Raw genomic sequence first — 21620 nt, 5'->3', positions numbered from 1 at the left:
AGTCCAGCACCAACACAGGGGTAGTGGCTGGCTAGTGTAAGACAACACACTAGTTTACTAGTAAATCGGGGGAAGTGGGAGGGGAAGGGGAGGGCAGGAAAACCGGCAGACTAAAGCAACCCTAAAACCCACCCCGACCCTTTAAAATAAATCCCCCACCCTCCCAAACCCCCCCAAAGTGCCTTATATTACCTGGGGTCCAGTGGGGGGGAGGGCAGGGAAACCGGCACACTAAAGCAGCCCTAAAACCCACCCCGACCCTTTAAAATAAATCCCCCACCCTCCCGAACCCCCCCAAAGTGCCTTATATTACCTGGGGTCCAGTGGGGGGGAGGGCAGGGAAACCGGCACACTAAAGCAGCCCTAAAACCCACCCCGACCCTTTAAAATAAATCCCCCACCCTCCCGAACCCCCACAAAGTGCCTTATATTACCTGGGGTCCAGTGGGGGGGAGGGCAGGGAAACCGGCACACTAAAGCAACCCTAAAACCCACCCCGACCCTTTAAAATAAATCCCCCACCCTCCCGAACCCCCCCAAAGTGCCTTATATTACCTGGGGTCCAGTGGGGGGGAGGGCAGGGAAACCGGCACACTAAAGCAGCCCTAAAACCCACCCCGACCCTTTAAAATAAATCCCCCACCCTCCCGAACCCCCCCCAAAGTGCCTTATATTACCTGGGGTCCAGTGGGGGGGAGGGCAGGGAAACCGGCACACTAAAGCAACCCTAAAACCCACCCCGACCCTTTAAAATAAATCCCCCACCCTCCCGAACCCCCCCAAAGTGCCTTATATTACCTGGGGTCCAGTGGGGGGGAGGGCAGGGAAACCGGCACACTAAAGCAGCCCTAAAACCCACCCCGACCCTTTAAAATAAATCCCCCACCCTCCCGAACCCCCACAAAGTGCCTTATATTACCTGGGGTCCAGTGGGGGGGAGGGCAGGGAAACCGGCACACTAAAGCAACCCTAAAACCCACCCCGACCCTTTAAAATAAATCCCCCACCCTCCCGAACCCCCACAAAGTGCCTTATATTACCTGGGGTCCAGTGGGGGGGAGGGCAGGGAAACCGGCACACTAAAGCAGCCCTAAAACCCACCCCGACCCTTTAAAATAAATCCCCCACCCTCCCGAACCCCCCCAAAGTGCCTTATATTACCTGGGGTCCAGTGGGGGGGAGGGCAGGGAAACCGGCACACTAAAGCAACCCTAAAACCCACCCCGACCCTTTAAAATAAATCCCCCACCCTCCCGAACCCCCCCAAAGTGCCTTATATTACCTGGGGTCCAGTGGGGGGGAGGGCAGGGAAACCGGCACACTAAAGCAGCCCTAAAACCCACCCCAACCCTTTAAAATAAATCCCCCACCCTCCCGAACCCCCACAAAGTGCCTTATATTACCTGGGGTCCAGTGGGGGGGAGGGCAGGGAAACCGGCACACTAAAGCAACCCTAAAACCCACCCCGACCCTTTAAAATAAATCCCCCACCTCCCGAACCCCCCCAAAGTGCCTTATATTACCTGGGGTCCAGTGGGGGGGAGGGCAGGGAAACCGGCACACTAAAGCAACCCTAAAACCCACCCCGACCCTTTAAAATAAATCCCCCACCCTCCCGAACCCCCCCAAAGTGCCTTATATTACCTGGGGTCCAGTGGGGGGGAGGGCAGGGAAACCGGCACACTAAAGCAACCCTAAAACCCACCATGACCCTTTAAAATAAATCCCCCACCCTCCCGAACCCCCACAAAGTGCCTTATATTACCTGGGGTCCAGTGGGGGGGAGGGCAGGGAAACCGGCACACTAAAGCAACCCTAAAACCCACCCCGACCCTTTAAAATAAATCCCCCACCCTCCCGAACCCCCCCCCAAAGTGCCTTATATTACCTGGGGTCCAGTGGGGGGGGAGGGCAGGGAAACCGGCACACTAAAGCAACCCTAAAACCCACCCCGACCCTTTAAAATAAATCCCCCACCCTCCCGAACCCCCCCCCCAAAGTGCCTTATATTACCTGGGGTCCAGTGGGGGGGAGGGCAGGGAAACCGGCACACTAAAGCAACCCTAAAACCCACCCCGACCCTTTAAAATAAATCCCCCACCCTCCCGAACCCCCACAAAGTGCCTTATATTACCTGGGGTCCAGTGGGGGGGGAGGGCAGGGAAACCGGCACACTAAAGCAGCCCTAAAACCCACCCCGACCCTTTAAAATAAATCCCCCACCCTCCCGAACCCCCCCAAAGTGCCTTATATTACCTGGGGTCCAGTGGGGGGGAGGGCAGGGAAACCGGCACACTAAAGCAACCCTAAAACCCACCCCGACCCTTTAAAATAAATCCCCCACCCTCCCGAACCCCCCCAAAGTGCCTTATATTACCTGGGGTCCAGTGGGGGGGAGGGCAGGGAAACCGGCACACTAAAGCAGCCCTAAAACCCACCCCAACCCTTTAAAATAAATCCCCCACCCTCCCGAACCCCCACAAAGTGCCTTATATTACCTGGGGTCCAGTGGGGGGGAGGGCAGGGAAACCGGCACACTAAAGCAACCCTAAAACCCACCCCGACCCTTTAAAATAAATCCCCCACCTCCCGAACCCCCCCAAAGTGCCTTATATTACCTGGGGTCCAGTGGGGGGGAGGGCAGGGAAACCGGCACACTAAAGCAACCCTAAAACCCACCCCGACCCTTTAAAATAAATCCCCCACCCTCCCGAACCCCCCCAAAGTGCCTTATATTACCTGGGGTCCAGTGGGGGGGAGGGCAGGGAAACCGGCACACTAAAGCAACCCTAAAACCCACCATGACCCTTTAAAATAAATCCCCCACCCTCCCGAACCCCCACAAAGTGCCTTATATTACCTGGGGTCCAGTGGGGGGGAGGGCAGGGAAACCGGCACACTAAAGCAACCCTAAAACCCACCCCGACCCTTTAAAATAAATCCCCCACCCTCCCGAACCCCCCCCAAAGTGCCTTATATTACCTGGGGTCCAGTGGGGGGGGAGGGCAGGGAAACCGGCACACTAAAGCAACCCTAAAACCCACCCCGACCCTTTAAAATAAATCCCCCACCCTCCCGAACCCCCCCCCCCAAAGTGCCTTATATTACCTGGGGTCCAGTGGGGGGGGAGGGCAGGGAAACTGGCACACTAAAGCAACCCTAAAACCCACCCCGACCCTTTAAAATAAATCCCCCACCCTCCCGAACCCCCACAAAGTGCCTTATATTACCTGGGGTCCAGTGGGGGGGAGGGCAGGGAAACCGGCACACTAAAGCAACCCTAAAACCCACCATGACCCTTTAAAATAAATCCCCCACCCTCCCGAACCCCCCCAAAGTGCCTTATATTACCTGGGGTCCAGTGGGGGGGAGGGCAGGGAAACCGGCACACTAAAGCAACCCTAAAACCCACCCCGACCCTTTAAAATAAATCCCCCACCCTCCCGAACCCCCACAAAGTGCCTTATATTACCTGGGGTCCAGTGGGGGGGAGGGCAGGGAAACCGGCACACTAAAGCAACCCTAAAACCCACCATGACCCTTTAAAATAAATCCCTCACACCAAACAAAAGCAACACACAAGCAGAGAAGCCCTTCTTACAAAGCTGAGCTAGTGAGTTAAGTAGGAGGATAAGTAAACATACTGGTGCCACTGTGGCTACTTAAAAAATACACTTACCAACAATCAATTACATATATTTGAACTGTGTACAGTTCCAGCCAGGACCACCTTTCTAAAATGCACAGTGATTGGCAAATTTCACGTGCCTGCTAACAAAAATAATAAACAAACAAGTTCTAGTCACGTGAGTGCTGATCATCACATGTCAAGCTTGCAACTGTTTCCATTTCACATCCCCCCAACCATTACCTCAGTGGAAACCTTGGTAACATCAATAGATAAGAGCACAGCCAGCCAATAGGAATACATATTCATTCCTAAGTGACCTTTACTGACCTGGGAAGTGTCAACACTTTGTTTCATTTTCTGTTGGTGTTCGTGAGTTTCCAGTTCCATTTCCCATCCCCCCAACCATCACCTCAGTGGTAACATCAATAGATAAGAGGGCAGCCAGCCAATAGGAACACATATTCATTCCTAACTGACCTTCAGTGACCTGGAAAGTGTTTATTTGTATCATTTTCAGTTAGTGCGCACTAAATCGAGTTAGTGCGCACTAACGGGGAGTTAGTGCGCACTAACTCGAGTTAGTGCGCACTAACACGATTTAACGATTTTTAACGATAAATCGTTAGAATTTCTATTGTATCGTGTTCTATAACGATTTAAGACGATATAAACATTATCGGACGATAATTTTAATCGTTGAAAAACGATTCACATCCCTACAATTCACATCCCTAGTATTTATATTTCTATGGGAGGTCCACCTAGTAACTCGAGGTGAGGTTTAAGTATTAGTATTGGGGTTAGGGGCTACTTTGACATTCAAAGTGAGACATTCGAACAGAACAGTGCTCTCTTGTGAAGATTTGATGACATTTGGAGTGAGGAAACTCACCCAAAGATGAGATTTGTGCAATGTACTCTCAACCTAGCTTGATGGATTCTCTACCTGGGTAACATCAAGCTAGGTTGAGAGAACATTGCACAAATCTCATCTTGAGTTATTACGTGGGCCTCCCTTAGAGATATAAATACCTATCTAGCATGAGGCCATTATGGCTAGTCTCTCCCTCTCTCTCTCCCTCTCTCTCTCTCTCTCCTATGTAGGAAATAGAACAATTCTGGCACTTATTACAAAGTGCAAAAGTTATCACAATTTGCACTTCACATAGGAATTAGCACAAATTGTGATAAAGTGCCTATTACCATAAAACACGCCCCTTTTCCTATCACATGCAATATTTAGTGCATTTTGATAAATCCATGCCAAAGGGAGTGAAAAAACTACCTACTGTGTCTTAGCAAAGAAAATACACAGACTGACCTTGTTCATAATCTAAGCTATACTTTCTGTAATACTAAGTGGAAAAAAAGGTAATATGAAGGAGGCTATAAAGCATGAAGCAAAAACTGTCCTCTCAGTCACACAAAACCATAAGCAATCTCCATAACTATATGACGGTATTTTTCTCTCATAAAAGAAATAATTAAACACTAATATACACACATGTGAACAATATTTTATGCGCATATATGCTTTTAAAAATTTATTCCAAAAATTGTAATTTGTATGTACAATTTGCCAAAAATAAATAACCAAAAAATCCAAAGGAAAGAAATACTGGACACTAAGGGTCTGATTCACTAAGCTATTTTCCCATAGACACAGAGGGGCGGATTTTAAAAGCCCTGCTCACGTAAATCCGCCCGGATTTACGCGAGCAGGGCCTTGCGCGCCGGCGCGCCTATTTTCCATAGGCCTGCCGGTGCGTGCAGAGCCCCGGGACTCGCGTAAGTCCCGGGGTTTTTCGAGGGGGGCGTGTTGGAGGCGTGTCGGGGCGGGGCCAATCGGCGCAGCGTTTCGGGGGCGGGACGCAACGTTTCGGGGGCGGGCCCAGGGGCGTGGTTTTAGCCCGGGGCGGTCCGGGGGCGTGGCCGCGCCCTCCGGAACCGCCCCCAGGTCGCGTCTCGGCGCGCTAGCGGCCCGCTGGCGCGCGGGGATTTACTTCTCCCTCCGGGAGGAGTAAATCCCCCAACAAAGATAGGGGGGGGTTTAGATAGGGCCGGGGGGGTGGGTTAGATAGAGGAAGGGAGCGGAAGGTGAGGGGAGGGCGAAAGCGAGTTCCCTCCGAGGCCGCTCCGATTTCGGAGCGGCCTTGGAGGGAACGGAGGCAGTCTGCGCGGCTCGGCGCGCACCGGCTGCACAAAATCGGCAGCCTTGCGCGCGCCGATCCTGGATTTGCGCGGCTACGCGCGTATCTACTAAAATCCAGCGTACTTTTGTTGGCGCCTGGTGCGCCAACAAAAGTACGCGAAGGCACACTTTTTTAAAATCTACCCCAGAATGGGAAAAAACCTTAGGGGTAGATTTTAAAAGAAGCGCGATCAGCCTACTTTTGCTTGCGCATCAGACTCAAGCAAAAGTACGCTGGATTTTAGTAGATACGCGCGGAGCCGCGCGTATCCACTAAAATCCTGGATCGGCGCGCGCAAGGCTATCGATTTTGTATAGCCTGCGCGCGCCAAGCCGCGCTGCCTCCCCCCGTTCCCTCCAAGGCCGCTCCGAAATCGGAGCGGCCTCGGAGGGAACGTTCCTTTGCCCTCCCCTCACCTTACCCTCCCTTCCCCTACCTAACCCACCCACCCGGCCCTGTCTACACCCCCCCCTTACCTTTGTCGGGGGATTTACGCCTCCCGGAGGGAGACGTAAATCCCCGCGCGCCAGCGGGCCTGCTGCGCGCCGGGCCGCGACCTGGGGGCGGGTACGGAGGGCGCGGCCACGCCCCCGGGCCGTAGCCACGCCCCGTACCCGCCCCCAAAACGCTGCCGACACGCCCCCGCAACGCCGCGCGCTCCGGCCCCGCCCCCCCGACACGCCCCCTCCGAGAACCCCGGGACGTACGCGAGTCCCGGGGCTCTGCGCGCGCCGGGAGGCCTATGTAAAATAGGCTTCCCGGCGCGCAGGGCCCTGCTCGCGTAAATCCGCCCGGTTTTGGGCGGATTTACGCGAGCAGGGCTCTGAAAATCCGCCCCTTAGTGAATCAGGCCCTAAGAAGGTAACTTTTAAACAGCTGCGTGGGCACACTTATGCTCATGTTTGCTGGTTTGCACCCTGGGACACGGTCATTTTATAATATAATATAAATAAATACATAAAAATAAATGGTATAAAATAGGCCATTTTAAGTAGGAGTGTGCCTCTATATGCAAATGTTGCTTCTACCACATAAATGGTGGGAGTTTAGTAGACACTTGTGTTGATGCAATTACCAGTTCTCCCAGGCAAGGAATAGGACTTCTGAACCCACCTAGTTTAATAGCCTCCCTTTTACCCTGTTCACCTCGACCTTTAAAACCCTGCTCACCTCTTTATTTATTTTTTTTGTTTTCTGACTTACAAGCCATTCATAGCAGAAGTAAAGTTATGCGGCAGGAGACTTAGGCGTGCACTTGTGTGCATAAGTATGTACCGTATGCGCTAGTTTCACTGTGAAATCCAGGAATGCCCATGCCCTGCCCCCTTTCCAGGAAATTGTATTTGTGCACACAGAGGCAAGTAATTGCATACGCAGGCATCTTTTAAAATCTGTTCAGCGCATGCAGGCCTGACTTGTGCGCGTATCTCCTGGTTTTTGGCATGCACAGGGCTTTTAAAATTCACCTATTAGGGTCCAGTTAACTTCAGACACCTGGTTAAGTGGTGCCTTTAGAATATTGGGCCATGGTCAGTGGGTGCCATCTAGCCAGTTAACTTTTTATCTTGCTGAAAAGTTAGCTAGCTAAGACGATAACTTTCAAACGGGCGTGCGGCCAGATAGGTAGCAATTATATCCCGTTCGCGTGCACGTTATAAAATAGCCCTGGTGCAAGTATGTGTATGCCTAATTTTAAGCTTGTGTGTGCACGGCAGTGTATGTCGGCTCTGGGATGCGCATGTGAGGGAATTTCATAAGAGGCGTGCGTCCAACCCATGACCAGTTTCACCAGTTCATCCAGTTTAGAGCTAGGCCTTCCAAACGCCCCCCCCCCCCCCCCCCACACACACACACACACACATACACACACCTCACACCCCTGATTGTTTAGCCTGCACTCCCCTCAGTTAACCCAGACCACTCTAACACTTCATAGATGCCTTAAATTAGTTTTATAAAGACTTATACCTTCTCCATAGCAGAAGTAACTTTGCACTGAAATATACCTGGGCATGTGCCAATATAACTACTGGTGCACATATCCCTCGGCTCCGCCATGGTACATCCATGCCCAACCCACATTCCGCTCTTTTTTTTCCCCAATGTGAGATATTCATGCATCAGTTCTTGTGCACGCATGTGGAAGGCTTATAAAATCTCCCAATTTTGACATGTGCCTGGCTTTTAAAATTCACCTTTATGTGAGGAATGGGATGGGGGTGTTCTGATGCGAGGACCCTGCTCTGGCTAACTTAGCAAGATAAATGCTGATATTCAGCGTTATTTAGGTAAGTAAGCTGGTTAAATCTAGGGTAAAACTAGATGATGGGGGAAAGCAATTGCTCAGCAGCGCATGGTTTGGAATGATGTATCTTTGAAGGAAACTAAGAGAACAGGGAAAATAGGGCATCCCAGTAGAAAGGTTGCAGTAAATGCCAAAGGGGATCAGGTGCCTTTAAGAAAAGTGCAGAAAGATCCCAAATTACCCCTATCAGCTGATGAGCAGGCTGTTAATACAAACAAGAAACATACTTTGAAATGTCTATATATAAATGCTAGAAGTCTAAAAAGTAAGATGGGAGAGTTAGAGTGCATAGCACTGGATGAAGAGGTAGATATAATTGGCGTCTCAGAGACCTGGTGGAAGGAGGATAACCAATGGGACACTGTGATACCAGGGTACAAATATAAATCAAAATGATGGGATGGATCAAATTGGTAGAGAGGTGGCACTATATGTTAAATATAGCATTGAGTCAAACAGGATAAAGGTTCTACAGGAAACAGAATGCAATGTCGAATCTTTATGGATAGAAATTCCAGATAAAAAAAAAAGGACATAAAATAGTAATGGGAGTATTATACCATCCACCTGGCTAGAATTAACTAACAGACAATGAAATGCTAAGAGGGAAGCTAACAAAATCAGCAGCACAGTAATAATGGGTGATTTCAATTACCCCATTATTGACTGGGTGAATGTTACATCGGGACATTACAGAGAAGTAAATTTCCTAGATGAAATAAATGACTGCTTCATGGTACAAAAACCAACAAGAGAGGAAACTATTTTAAACCGAGTTCCTAGTGGAACACAGGATTTAGTGTGCGGTAACAGTGTTGGAGCCACTTGGTAATAGTGATCACATCATGATAAAATTTGACTTAATAATTGGAGGGAGGCACTAAAGAAATCAACTGCAACATCATTTAACTTTCAAAAAGGTGACTATGATACAATGAGGAAAATGCTTAAGAAAAATGAAAGGAGCTATTGCAAAGGCTAAGATTGTGGGGGTTCTCTTATCATTTTGGGGGAGGGCGGGAAAAACGGCACACAAAAATAACCCCTAAACCCACCCCGACCCTTTAAAACCTATACCTTAGCTTCCCCCATCCTCCCGACCCCCCAAAAAAGTTTTACAGGTACCTGGTGGTCCAGTGGGGGTCCCTGGAGTGATCTCCCGCTCCCGGGCCGTCGGCTGCCACTAATCAAAATGGCGCCGATGGCCCTTTGCCCTTACCATGTGACAGGGTATCCGTGCCATTGGCCGGACCCTGTCACATGGTAGGAGCACTGGATGGCCAGTGCCATCTTGTGCTCCTACCATGTGACAGGGGCTGACCAATGGTACCGGTAGCCCCTGTGACATAGTAAGGGCAAAGGCTATCGGCGCCATTTTGAATACTGGCAGCCGACGGTCCGAGTGCAGGAGGTCACTCCCGGACCCCCGCTGGACTTTTGGCAAGTCTTGTGGGGGTCAGGAGGGTCCCCCAAGACTTGCCAAAAGCTCCTGGTGGTCCAGCGGGGGTCTGGCGCACCATCCCCCGGCACAGGCCGCTGTGCCGGAGGAGTCGGGACTGCCCCCCAGACCTCCCCTGAACCTCCACCCTGCCCCCGGACCATCCCCAGACCGCCACCACACCCCCGGACCCGCCCCCTTCCCATCCCTTTTTTGAAGCCCCGGGACATACGCGCGTCCCGGGACTTGTGCGTGCCACCGAGCCTATGCAAGATAGGCTCGGCGCGCACAGGAGCAGCTTGGGGCAGCTTTTCAGGGGTTACGCACATATCCCTTTGAAAATCTACCCCATTGTGATTAAATTTCACATAGCAAAATGGAAAAAAAAGGAAAAATAATAGTTTTTTGTATATGTGGGTTATGTTTTTGTTTGATTTAGGTATCACCTGCATTGGTGGGTTTTTTGTTGAGATAAGATTATCAAGCAAATTTGTGTAGCCAAATAGCAGCTGAATATTGATTCAAAAATATGCCAAAAACAAGAGAGACAAACTGAACCAAAAATGTTTTTCTTGCACATTTCAAGAACTTTCAAGAACATGAGAAATATAATTCCTAAAAAGTTCTGTAGGTGACACCAACCTTATAATAGGAAAATTTAGCACTCTTAAGTTTGAGCTTCTCAAAGAATTTTCCAAATTTTCCAATTTCTTATAGTGTATTTTCTCAGACTGAGCCAATACATGAACTTTCTCAGTCGAGGCAACCTGAGAACCAATAGTATCCAGCTTTGTTGCAAAATAAGAAATTGAAGTTACATTAACTTGTGTTTGACTGTTAGTATCCAAAATAGCTTTAATTAATGAAGATATTGAAGTGTCCCAGACTGACTCCAAGGTAATTTCAGGTGGTTTAAGAAGACCAAACTTAGCAACTGTAACATTCGACACTCCACCTCAGCTGCCACCACCCTCTACACTAGCAATGTCGGAAAGAACTGGCCTCAAAACTGAAGTAGCAGGAGTAGCTCCATTATACTCAATGGGAAATCCACTGTTTCCAACGGCATCCAGCCTCACCCCTATGGCAGCATCAGCAAGGACCCCAACCTCCTCCAGGACCTCCTGTGCAATACTCAAGGCCCCCCCAAATTACCTCATGAGGGGTCAAAAAACCATCCACTTGTGGTAAGAGGCCTTGACAGGGAGGAGATGGTGTAGTCAGCACACCGGGGGTTAAAGAGATGGTTTCTGTGGGGAGATCTAAGATGGCGCTGACATGAAAGGATGCTGAGTCAAGAGCTCCCATATGGTTGGAAAATATTGCCTTAAAAAAAATGCCTCATATGAAAAGAAAGGGGAGGATTAGAAAAGGTTCCTCGGCCACTCAGAACCCCCCACTAATTCAAACCACCATTGCGGGATTTTACTCACGAGCAGATGGAACAACCCCGGAGAGTCCCGCTCGAGCGATGGTCGAAGAGCAGACGATGACGCTCCTGAGAGAAACAACTCTAAGTCCCGGTGCACCAGCGATGCCCTCCCCTCCAGCAAACACCATTGCAGCCGACCCGGAATCACTCCAAAGACAGATGGCATTTATCGGAGTGAGTACTTCCGAGGAGGGTCAGGCTGGGGATATCGAGGGACTTGCTACTGAGGGGGGAATGTTAACTTCCATCCCGAGGAGGGGAGGGCTGAAGACCGAGGGTGACTGACCCATTGGAGGTGCAGGGGTCACCCCGAAAGGTTAATCGGATGGATCAGTAGTCCAAGGGGAACCAAATATCGTGGTTCAGCCATTGATTTTTCCTTCATTAAAACCATTGGAAAAACCTAATAATAACTTTAGAATCATTGTGGTTTGCAATCTCTACTTTTCAAAATTCAATTATGAGTCTAACTGAGGCAATAAAAGGAAGACAAGAGTTGTGTAATGACTTGAAACCAGTTGTTACAACATACACAGAAAAGATGGAACAAGTGGCACTGAAACTTGAACAAGTAAAAACTGTTCAAAATACCATAATACAGGGTGAAACAATGATAAGTAGAATTGAGATATTAGAAAATGAAACCAGATATCGCAATTTAAGAGTGCTGAACTTTCCCAAATGCAAAATGATATTGCCTAAAGAGCACTTTAAACATTGTTTGAAGGAAATATTGCTGATATCTATAGAAGAATAACCAATACTGACTAAAGTTTATTTTTTACCTGGATTTAAAGAGGGGATTGGAAATCAACAGGATAATAGGAGGAAAACTCTTTAAATGTAACTGAGTTACTGGAGACATCACTCAAATCTCAAATAGAAGGAAGGGGTGCATTGTTTGTAAATTTTATGTTATCTCTTGATAGAGATAACTTTATGAAAAAATTCCTCCAAAAGAGAACCTTCCTCTATTTGGGACAGAGGATTTGGGTTTACCACAAGAGAAGAAGGAAAGAATTTCTGAGTCTAGCTGCTCAAGCTAGGCAGCAAGGTGCTCAGATAATAATATGTTTCCCATGCAAATGTGTTATGAAAGTAGAAGGTATTAAATATGTTTTCTATGATCCAAAACAACTTGAAAATTACTTGGAATCACACCAATGGACTCAAGATCCTGGATGACAATTAGATCGTTGGTTAGATAAATAATCTGCTTTCTCTCATTATTTTGAAATATTATCTAAAATTTGCTGCTCAGATTTAATCTTATTTCTCCCCCTCTTATATATGAGTAACAATAGGTAGAATGGTTTTAAAAGATTTGTAATGGGTAAAACTGTGTGTAATCATTGATACCTAATTTCTAATGACATTGTTTGATACATTTAAAGTTTTAAATTGAAAATTAAATATTAAAAAAAAAAAAAGAGAGAGATAGCTTCTGCCAGCAAGGACGGCATTTGCTCTCCGTCGATCCCCACAGCGGCACCTGCTCTCAGGCTTGTTCCTGGCATTTCAGCAAAGAAAGTCTCAATCCGGAGTTGTTAGCTATCCAGCGAGGAAGAGCTAGCAATACTCTCCCTCAGCTTAGCCTTTCATTTCATATGAGGCATATTAAGTCAAAAAGAACACCAAAAAAAGCAGGAAATTGGGAAAGAGAGATCTTGCTGGTCCTGTCAGTCAGCAGCCTTCTGGTTCTCCCAGACTGGTGGTGAGTTTTAATAATCAGTCTTCATGTGGTTTTTTTTCCAGAGCAAAGAATGCCTTGTTGAGAAATAAAGTCATACTTCCTGTACAACCTTATGGAAATGTCCATGTAAGTGGGCTTCTGAAATTTGCTACAATATGTTCCATTGAACTGACCATAGGATTTACCAGTGTAAGTGCACTTTACATGCGCAAATGGCTTTTGAAAATTGCTACGATAGTACGCTACATTTACGCACGCACTCTTTTGAAAATTCACCTGTTAGCATCCTCTTTCCTGCCAAGACAAATGTATGCCATCGTTACCATATATCCTTAAATTGCTCCATATATGCCCCTAGCATCCAATATATTTAAACTACATTTTTGAACCAGAAATTGAAGTTATCTATATAGCAGAGACTTTCCGCCCCCTTTCCATGAACAGGTAATACTTCTGAAAAGGCAATGGTCTTTGCCATGTCCCTAGATTTTGGAAATCTTTCTGTGCTTCAAGGATACCATTTTTAGCAATGTCATGGTCCCCCAGAGGGATAATAGCATTGATATCAGAGTCTCTAATTTCTTCTGTATTTATTTTGGCTATCTGGTTCCATTGGGAGCATTGAGAGGAGAAGATCATCTTGGTGGTGGCTGAAGAAAATTGATAAGTATTGCTTTGGGAAATTTTAGGACTTAAAAAGATTGGGGGAGAAGTGAAATAGTGGGGTATATTATTTAGTGTGTGTGTGTTTCTGATATAAAAAGCAAGCCATGGTAGTTAATTCTAGCCAACAGAGAGGTTCCAGTAAAATCAAAAGTAGTCCATGCTCCTATATGTGAAGAATCAACTGAGCTAAAAGATTCCAAATTATCCCTTTCAATAGAAAAACAGGTTGTTAATACAAACAAAAAAAAACACACTTTGAAATGTCCATGTGAGAATGCCAAAAATCTAAGAAGTAAGATGGGAGAGTGTGTAGCAGTGAATATTGAGATAGAAATATTTGGCATCTCAGAGACCTGGTGGAAGGAGGATAATCGACTAGACAATGTAATACCACAGTAAAAATTATATTACAATGATAGGGAGCATCAACTTGGTTGGGAGGGTCACACTTTATGTCTGGGATACAGAGTCCAAGAGGATAAATATCCTGCAAGAGACTAAATGCACAGTAGAAACTTTATGGGTAGTAATCATATGTGTGTTGGGGAAGAGTATAACAATAGGAGTATATTACCCTCCAACTAGTTAAAATGATAAAAAGGATCATGAAATGCTAAGAGAAATCAGGGAAGCTAACCCATTTGGCAGTCATGTAAAAATGGGAGATTTCAATTACCAAAGTACAAAGGGGAAGCAAAACCATGCACGTAAGTGAGATACACAAAACGCTGGTGCAGGATCAATATTCAATCACCAATCAGTGGTAAACTTTAATAATTTCCAGAAAAGCAGAATACGAAGATTCATACGGCAACTCCATGAATTCAAAATCAATGTGTAATAAATGGTCCCCCGACACGGACCCGTGTTTCGCCAGGCTGCGTCGGGGGGGACCAAAGGTACAGTCAAATCTAAAAAGATAAACAGAGTATATTATTAGAATGGTGAACAAGGAAGGCTACATAATACAATCGTAACAGAGATTTACATACCTTAAAATGAGTACCTGGAGCGCGCAGGCTCGCACAGGTGACAGCTATTTAAACGTGCAAAAAGGGCGCGAACGCGGCAACTCACGCGAGAGCTGTCAAATTAGCAAAAATGGGCGGATCCGTCCCGGCCCCATGACAAGCTAATAGAACAGATTCCATTCAATCTCTCTATTCAGGCCTTGGGGGACCACAGTATTAAGGGTGAAAATCCACTTCTGCTCACGACGCCCCAGGAGCATAGAGAAATCACCACCCCGGACAGGGCGGGGAACCACTTCAATGACCGTAAAGCTAAAGTCAGAGATAGAATGGCCACAGTCAGACCAATGAGAAACCAAAGGTTCATCTACTCTATGCAGGCGGATATTAGAACAATGTTCAATCATGCGTGTCTTTAACATGCGTGTTGTTTTGCCTACATAGAGTAGAGGACACGGGCATCTCACTACATAAACCACGCCTTTAGTGAGACAGTCAGAAGAAGAACGTAGTTTGAAAACTCGCTCAGTAATAGGGTGTGTGAATACAGTCATTTGCTCAGTATGGCTGCACATAGTGCAATGTCCACATGGGCCATGTAACCCCAGACTATCAGGCAAAACGGGAAGTGAGGCAGAATGTACTAGTTTGTCCCTTAAGTTTCTACCACGCTTATAGGTGAAGCGGAGGGGGCTGTGCAGAAGATCTCTGAGTGCTAAAGCAGCCCAATGGCGTCTAATCATGGATGCAATCACATTCCCCATAATGGAGAAAGGAAGTATACAATTATTAGTCTCCTCTTGAGAGCTTAATACTGTGGTCCCCCAAGGCCTGAATAGAGAGATTGAATGGAATCTGTTCTATTAGCTTGTCATGGGGCCGGGACGGATCCGCCCATTTTTGCTAATTTGACAGCTCTCGCGTGAGTTGCCGCGTTCGCGCCCTTTTTGCACGTTTAAATAGCTGTCACCTGTGCGAGCCTGTGCGCTCCAGGTACTCATTTTAAGGTATGTAAATCTCTGTTACGATTGTATTATGTAGCCTTCCTTGTTCACCATTCTAATAATATACTCTGTTTATCTTTTTAGATTTGACTGTACCTTTGGTCCCCCCCGACGCAGCCTGGCGAAACACGGGTCCGTGTCGGGGGACCATTTATTACACATTGATTTTGAATTCATGGAGTTGCCGTATGAATCTTCGTATTCTGCTTTTCTGGAAATTATTAAAGTTTACCACTGATTGGTGATTGAATATTGATCCTGCACCAGCATTTTGTGTATCTCACTTACGTGCATGGTTTTGCTTCCCCTTTGTACTTTGGATTTGTGCCATAAGATTGAAGCAATTAATGGCTACCGATGATTACACGTTCAGCTACTCTGAAGCGGCAGTTAACGCGGTTCTCACTACGAGTTTATTCTTTGAAGACGCTGCCTCGGATTCCGTTTCCCCTGCCTCCTGGACGGAACTTATAAACGCGCAGAAGCGCCTGACTAGAGCGGAACTTCACTCTTCTACTCTTATCGAGTACTGCCGTACTCGGAGGATCCCTCGGGGGCTACGAATGCAAAAAGCACCACGCCTTCATACGGATAATTCCAGTTTTCTAGCATGCTGGAATAAGATTTTGAATAAGTGCTCCCTGGACCTTATGGTTCTTATTATTGAAACTAATAAGGAGCTGATTGAGCAGCTCAAAGAAGAAGTATCACAAAAATTGGACAGTATTAAACTTTCAACAGCAGTAGAAACATTTGATCAGCAATTACAGGAGTTTCAAGAGAACCTGTCTAAATTTCGTACCGACCTTAAGGCGGTTAAATTCAGTAAATTCCAACGAGACGCCACGGACTACCACACGGGATACGTCTATAAATGGATGAATCAGAAGCCCTCAAAGAAGGTGACATTCGCCGAGGATACTTCCTCTGGGGATTCCTCTGCGGAAGAATCAAGGTCTCAACCACATCGGGGACCTTCCCGTCGCAACCGGGGCCCGCAAGCCCACGAAAATATTTCAGCTCCTCCACCTCAGGATCACGGTCCTACTGCTCCCCTGGACACAGCCTCTTCTGGACAGTTTGTATCTTCACGGTATTCATCTATTGCCGCGTCTTTTTTAGACTCGGGCCACAACCAACGGAACACTCGCAGTACGCGTCCGAGGGGCGCCCCGGTCCCGCAACGAGTACAGAGACAGACGTGAGCAACGCAACCGCAAGTGGATCCGTGGCAATAAATCCTTCGCTTACTAGGAGTCTTACAGACAGCAACCATGAAACTGTCTTTAATTTATCTTCCCGCACTCTTTCTGAGACTGAACTCCAGCTTTTACGTAGGGGGTTATCATTTGTTCCCACGGTCAAGGGAGATGTATTTGATGTTTTCACACACCTTCACCGGTTTTTTAGAACACTTCGATTGAAATTGTTCTTTAAAGATTCTCTACCTTCTGTTGATATGTCTGTGGTCCGTCCTAAGTCGCGGTGGATTCCTCCTGGCCCCATTGATGTATCCCTGGGGGCGTTTGAACGACTAGTGTGTAAGGATGTAGTGGAAATCTTTTCTCGGAAGAAGTTTGTACGATTCAATCTATCTAGAGTGGAATCATTAGCATTATCTGGGTTAGCGAGGGACTCATCTATCACCATAAAACCGGCTGATAAGGGGGGAGGTATTGTTGTTCAGGACCGTTCAGCATATAATCATGAAGTACTTCGACAACTACACGATCGGGAATTTTATACACCCTTATCCAATGATCCCACGGCTCAGTTGCAGGATCTGATTGGACAAGTGGTTCAGGAGGCAGCCGATAGGCACATGATTACTACAAAAGAAGTCAAATTTCTTACTACACCATATCCCATTATGCCTCAATTCTATACTTTACCAAAGATCCATAAGACCCTTGACCACCCTCCCGGCCGGCCCATCGTTGCAGGCATTGGCTCGCTTCTTGAACCGCTCTCACAGTTTGTTGACCTTTTCCTTAAACCATTTGTTCCACTAATTCAATCATACATACGGGACTCGATGCATTTGATTACTATTCTATCTGAGCTGGTCCCACCTACAGAACCTTTTTTCTTGATCACCTTAGACGTGGTATCCCTGTATTCCAACATTCCGCAACGGGAGGCTCTTCAAGTGGTCTTTGACACCTTGGAAAAACGGCCACGTCCTCATCGCATTTCCACTCAATTTTTAGTTGAGCTATCTGAATTGGCCCTCACAAAAAACTTCTTTCAGTTTCAGGACACATTTTTTCAACAGATAAAAGGGACAGCCATGGGGGCCACCATGGCCCCCAGTTTGGCTTGTCTCTATATGGACCAGTTTGAATGTCAGCACATCTATCCCTCACAGTGGTTTTCTTTCATTTTCATGTGGCGCCGATATATAGACGATGTCCTACTCATCTGGAGGGGCACTGATGTTCAGTTCTTTGGTTTCCTTGATTGGTTAAATTCTTTAAGTCCACACATCCAGTTTAATTTTAACATACACCCGAGCTCTATAGCGTTTCTGGACATTATGATTACTGTAGAAGCACATGGTTTTGTGACTACATTATATCGCAAGGATACTGACCGTAACACACTCTTACAATATCAGAGCTGTCACCCCCGTCCCTTGCGTGATAATATCCCGACGGGACAGTTTTTACGGCTTCGCCGTGTGTGTTCTACTCGGTCTGAATATATGATACAAGCCCACACCATGTTTAGTCGGTTTTTGGAACGGGGCTACCCGCATAGGGTGATCAAGAGGGCCTACAAACGGGCTCTATATGCTGATCGCGATTGGCTATTCAGCTCGGGGGCCAGCTCTCAAGAGGAGACTAATAATTGTATACTTCCTTTCTCCATTATGGGGAATGTGATTGCATCCATGATTAGACGCCATTGGGCTGCTTTAGCACTCACAGATCTTCTGCACAGCCCCCTCCGCTTCACCTATAAGCGTGGTAGAAACTTAAGGGACAAACTAGTACATTCTGCCTCACTTCCCGTTTTGCCTGATAGTCTGGGGTTACATGGCCCATGTGGACATTGCACTATGTGCAGCCATACTGAGCAAATGACTGTATTCACACACCCTATTACTGAGCGAGTTTTCAAACTACGTTCTTCTTCTGACTGTCTCACTAAAGGCGTGGTTTATGTAGTGAGATGCCCGTGTCCTCTACTCTATGTAGGCAAAACAACACGCATGTTAAAGACACGCATGATTGAACATTGTTCTAATATCCGCCTGCATAGAGTAGATGAACCTTTGGTTTCTCATTGGTCTGACTGTGGCCATTCTATCTCTGACTTTAGCTTTACGGTCATTGAAGTGGTTCCCCGCCCTGTCCGGGGTGGTGATTTCTCTATGCTCCTGGGGCGTCGTGAGCAGAAGTGGATTTTCACCCTTAATACTGTGGTCCCCCAAGGCCTGAATAGAGAGATTGAATGGAATCTGTTCTATTAGCTTGTCATGGGGCCGGGACGGATCCGCCCATTTTTGCTAATTTGACAGCTCTCGCGTGAGTTGCCGCGTTCGCGCCCTTTTTGCACGTTTAAATAGCTGTCACCTGTGCGAGCCTGCGCGCTCCAGGTACTCATTTTAAGGTATGTAAATCTCTGTTACGATTGTATTATGTAGCCTTCTTTGTTCACCATTCTAATAATATACTCTGTTTATCTTTTTAGATTTGACTGTACCTTTGGTCCCCCCCGACGCAGCCTGGCGAAACACGGGTCCGTGTCGGGGGACCATTTATTACACATTGATTTTGAATTCATGGAGTTGCCGTATGAATCTTCGTATTCTGCTTTTCTGGAAATTATTAAAGTTTACCACTGATTGGTGATTGAATATTGATCCTGCACCAGCGTTTTGTAGATTTCAATTACCCCAATATTGACTGGGTAAATATTCCAATGAATTGTCCAAATGTTCAAAAGGTAAACTTTGATAAAATAAGGAAAACAGAAAAAAAACCTGAAAGGTGCAGCTACAAAGGCTGAGTGTATGATAGGCATGGACATTTTTAAAACTACCATCTTAGAAGTGCAGTCCAAATGTATTCCACAAATTAAGAATGGTGGAAGAAAGGCCAGTCGATTGCCGGCATGATTAAAAGGTGAGGTGAAAGAGGCTATTTTAGCCAAAAGAACTTCCTTCAAAAACTGGAAAAAGGATTCATCTGAAGGAAATAGGTTAAAGTATAAGCATTGGCAAGTTAAATGTAAAACATTGATAGACTAAGAGAGAATTTGAAAAGAAGTTGGCTGTAGAGTCAAAAACTCATAATAAAAACTCATAATAAAAATGTTTTAAAATGTATTCAAAGTAAAAAGCCTGTGAGGGAGTTGGTTGGACTGTTAGATGTTTCAGAGGTTAAAAGGACACTTAGGGAAGCTATGGCCATTGCAGAAAGACTAAACAAATTCTTTGTTTCCATGTTTACTAATGATGATGTTGGAGAGATACCCATTTTCAGGGGAGATGATTCAGATGAACTGAACCAAATCATGGTGAACCTGGAAGATGTAGTAGGCCAGATTGATAAACTGAAGAGTAGAAAATCACCTGAACCAGTTCTGAAAGAACTAAAAAATGAAATTTCAGACCTATTACTAGTAATTTGTGACCTATCATTTAAATTGTCCACTGTACCTGAGGACTAGAGGTTGCCCAATGTAATTCCGATATTTAAAAAGGGCTCCAGGGGTGATCCTGGAAACTATAGACAGGTGAGGCTGACTTCAGTGCCAGGAAAAATCCTGGAAACTATTCTAAAGATAAAAAAAATCACAGAACATATAGAGAGACATAGTATAATGGGACACAGCCAACATGGCTGTGTCCCATTATACTATGGGACACAGCCCATAGTTTTCTTAGAAGCCTTGAGAGGCTTCTAAGAATCACAAGTTGATTGTGATAAATTACAGGAGAACCTTGCAAGACTGGAATATTGGATGACCAAATGGCAGATGAAATTTAATGTGGACAAGTGCAAGTTGATGCATATAGGGAAAAATATCTCATGCTGTAGTTATATGATGTGAGGTTCCATATTAAGAGTTAACACCCAGGAAAAAGATCTAGGCATCACAGAGAATAGTACGGTGGTCAAAATAGGAAACAGAATGTTAGGAATTATTAGTAAGGGAATGGTGAATAAAACAGAGAAGGACATAATGCCTCTGTTTTGCTTCATGGTAAGACCACACCTTGAATGCTGTGTGTAATTCTGATCACCGCATCTCAAAAAAGATATAGCTAGTAGGTACAGAGAAGCGTGACCAAAATGATAATGGGCTGGAGCTGCTTCCCTATGAAGAAAGGCTAAAGATATTAGGACTGTTCAGCTTGGAGAAGAGATTGGGGGGGGGGGGGGGGGGGGGTAAGATAGAGGTCTATAAAATCATGAAAGGACTTGAAAGGGTAATGTGAATCGGTTATTTCCTCTTCAGATATTACAAGGACTAGGGGGCACTCTATTGAGTTAGCAAGTGACATATTTAAAATAAATTGGAGAACATTCTTTTTCATTCAATGCACAATTAAGCTCTGGAATTCATTGTCAGAGGATGTGATTAAGGCAGTCAGGGTTTGGATAAGAAGTCCATAAACTGCTATTCTTCACCACATTTATTTATTTGCCAAAGAGAGAGGTAATTTGCCTTTAAAAATCCCTGAGTGAGAACTGAATGCTGGCTTCCCTGGGTGAGAGCACATTGCTCTGACCACAAGGCTACAAGTCCACTCAAGTTGGCTTTTAGGGAATAGCCACTGCTTATTACTGGCATCAGTAGCATGGGATCTAATGTTTGGGTACTGGCTAGGCATTAGTAACCTGGATTGGCCACTGTTGGAAACAGGATGCTGGGCTTGATTGATCCTTGGTCTGACCCAGTAAGGCAACTTCTTATGTTCTTATGGTTGGTAATTCTACTGGATGTGAATCCTGGAAGGCATTTAACTCTTGCATCACCATTAAAATGATTTCCCAAATTGTTTCCACTGATAACCTAGTCTTCCAGGTGAAGCTTCCTTTTATGACATGTAATAATGTTTAAGGATTTCTGGGTTCATTGGGTGACTATATCCCTTTCAGGCATCACTTCTTTTTCTGGTGCTCAAGCTTCTTCATTATTCAATGAAATGTGTTTTAAGTAACTGTAAAATTCTTCATTCATTTTGGAAAAAAATAAAGGTGACCAACATCTTTATTGAACTTTAGAATTTGTCATCTCTCATAAATAAAGATTTTCATATGTTTTGAAAACAGA

This window comes from Rhinatrema bivittatum, chromosome 3 (assembly GCF_901001135.1).
Source record: "Rhinatrema bivittatum chromosome 3, aRhiBiv1.1, whole genome shotgun sequence".
Lineage (NCBI taxonomy): Eukaryota > Metazoa > Chordata > Amphibia > Gymnophiona > Rhinatrematidae > Rhinatrema > Rhinatrema bivittatum.
The sequence above is the reverse complement of the archived record's forward strand: the minus strand, read 5'-3'. Positions refer to the sequence as shown.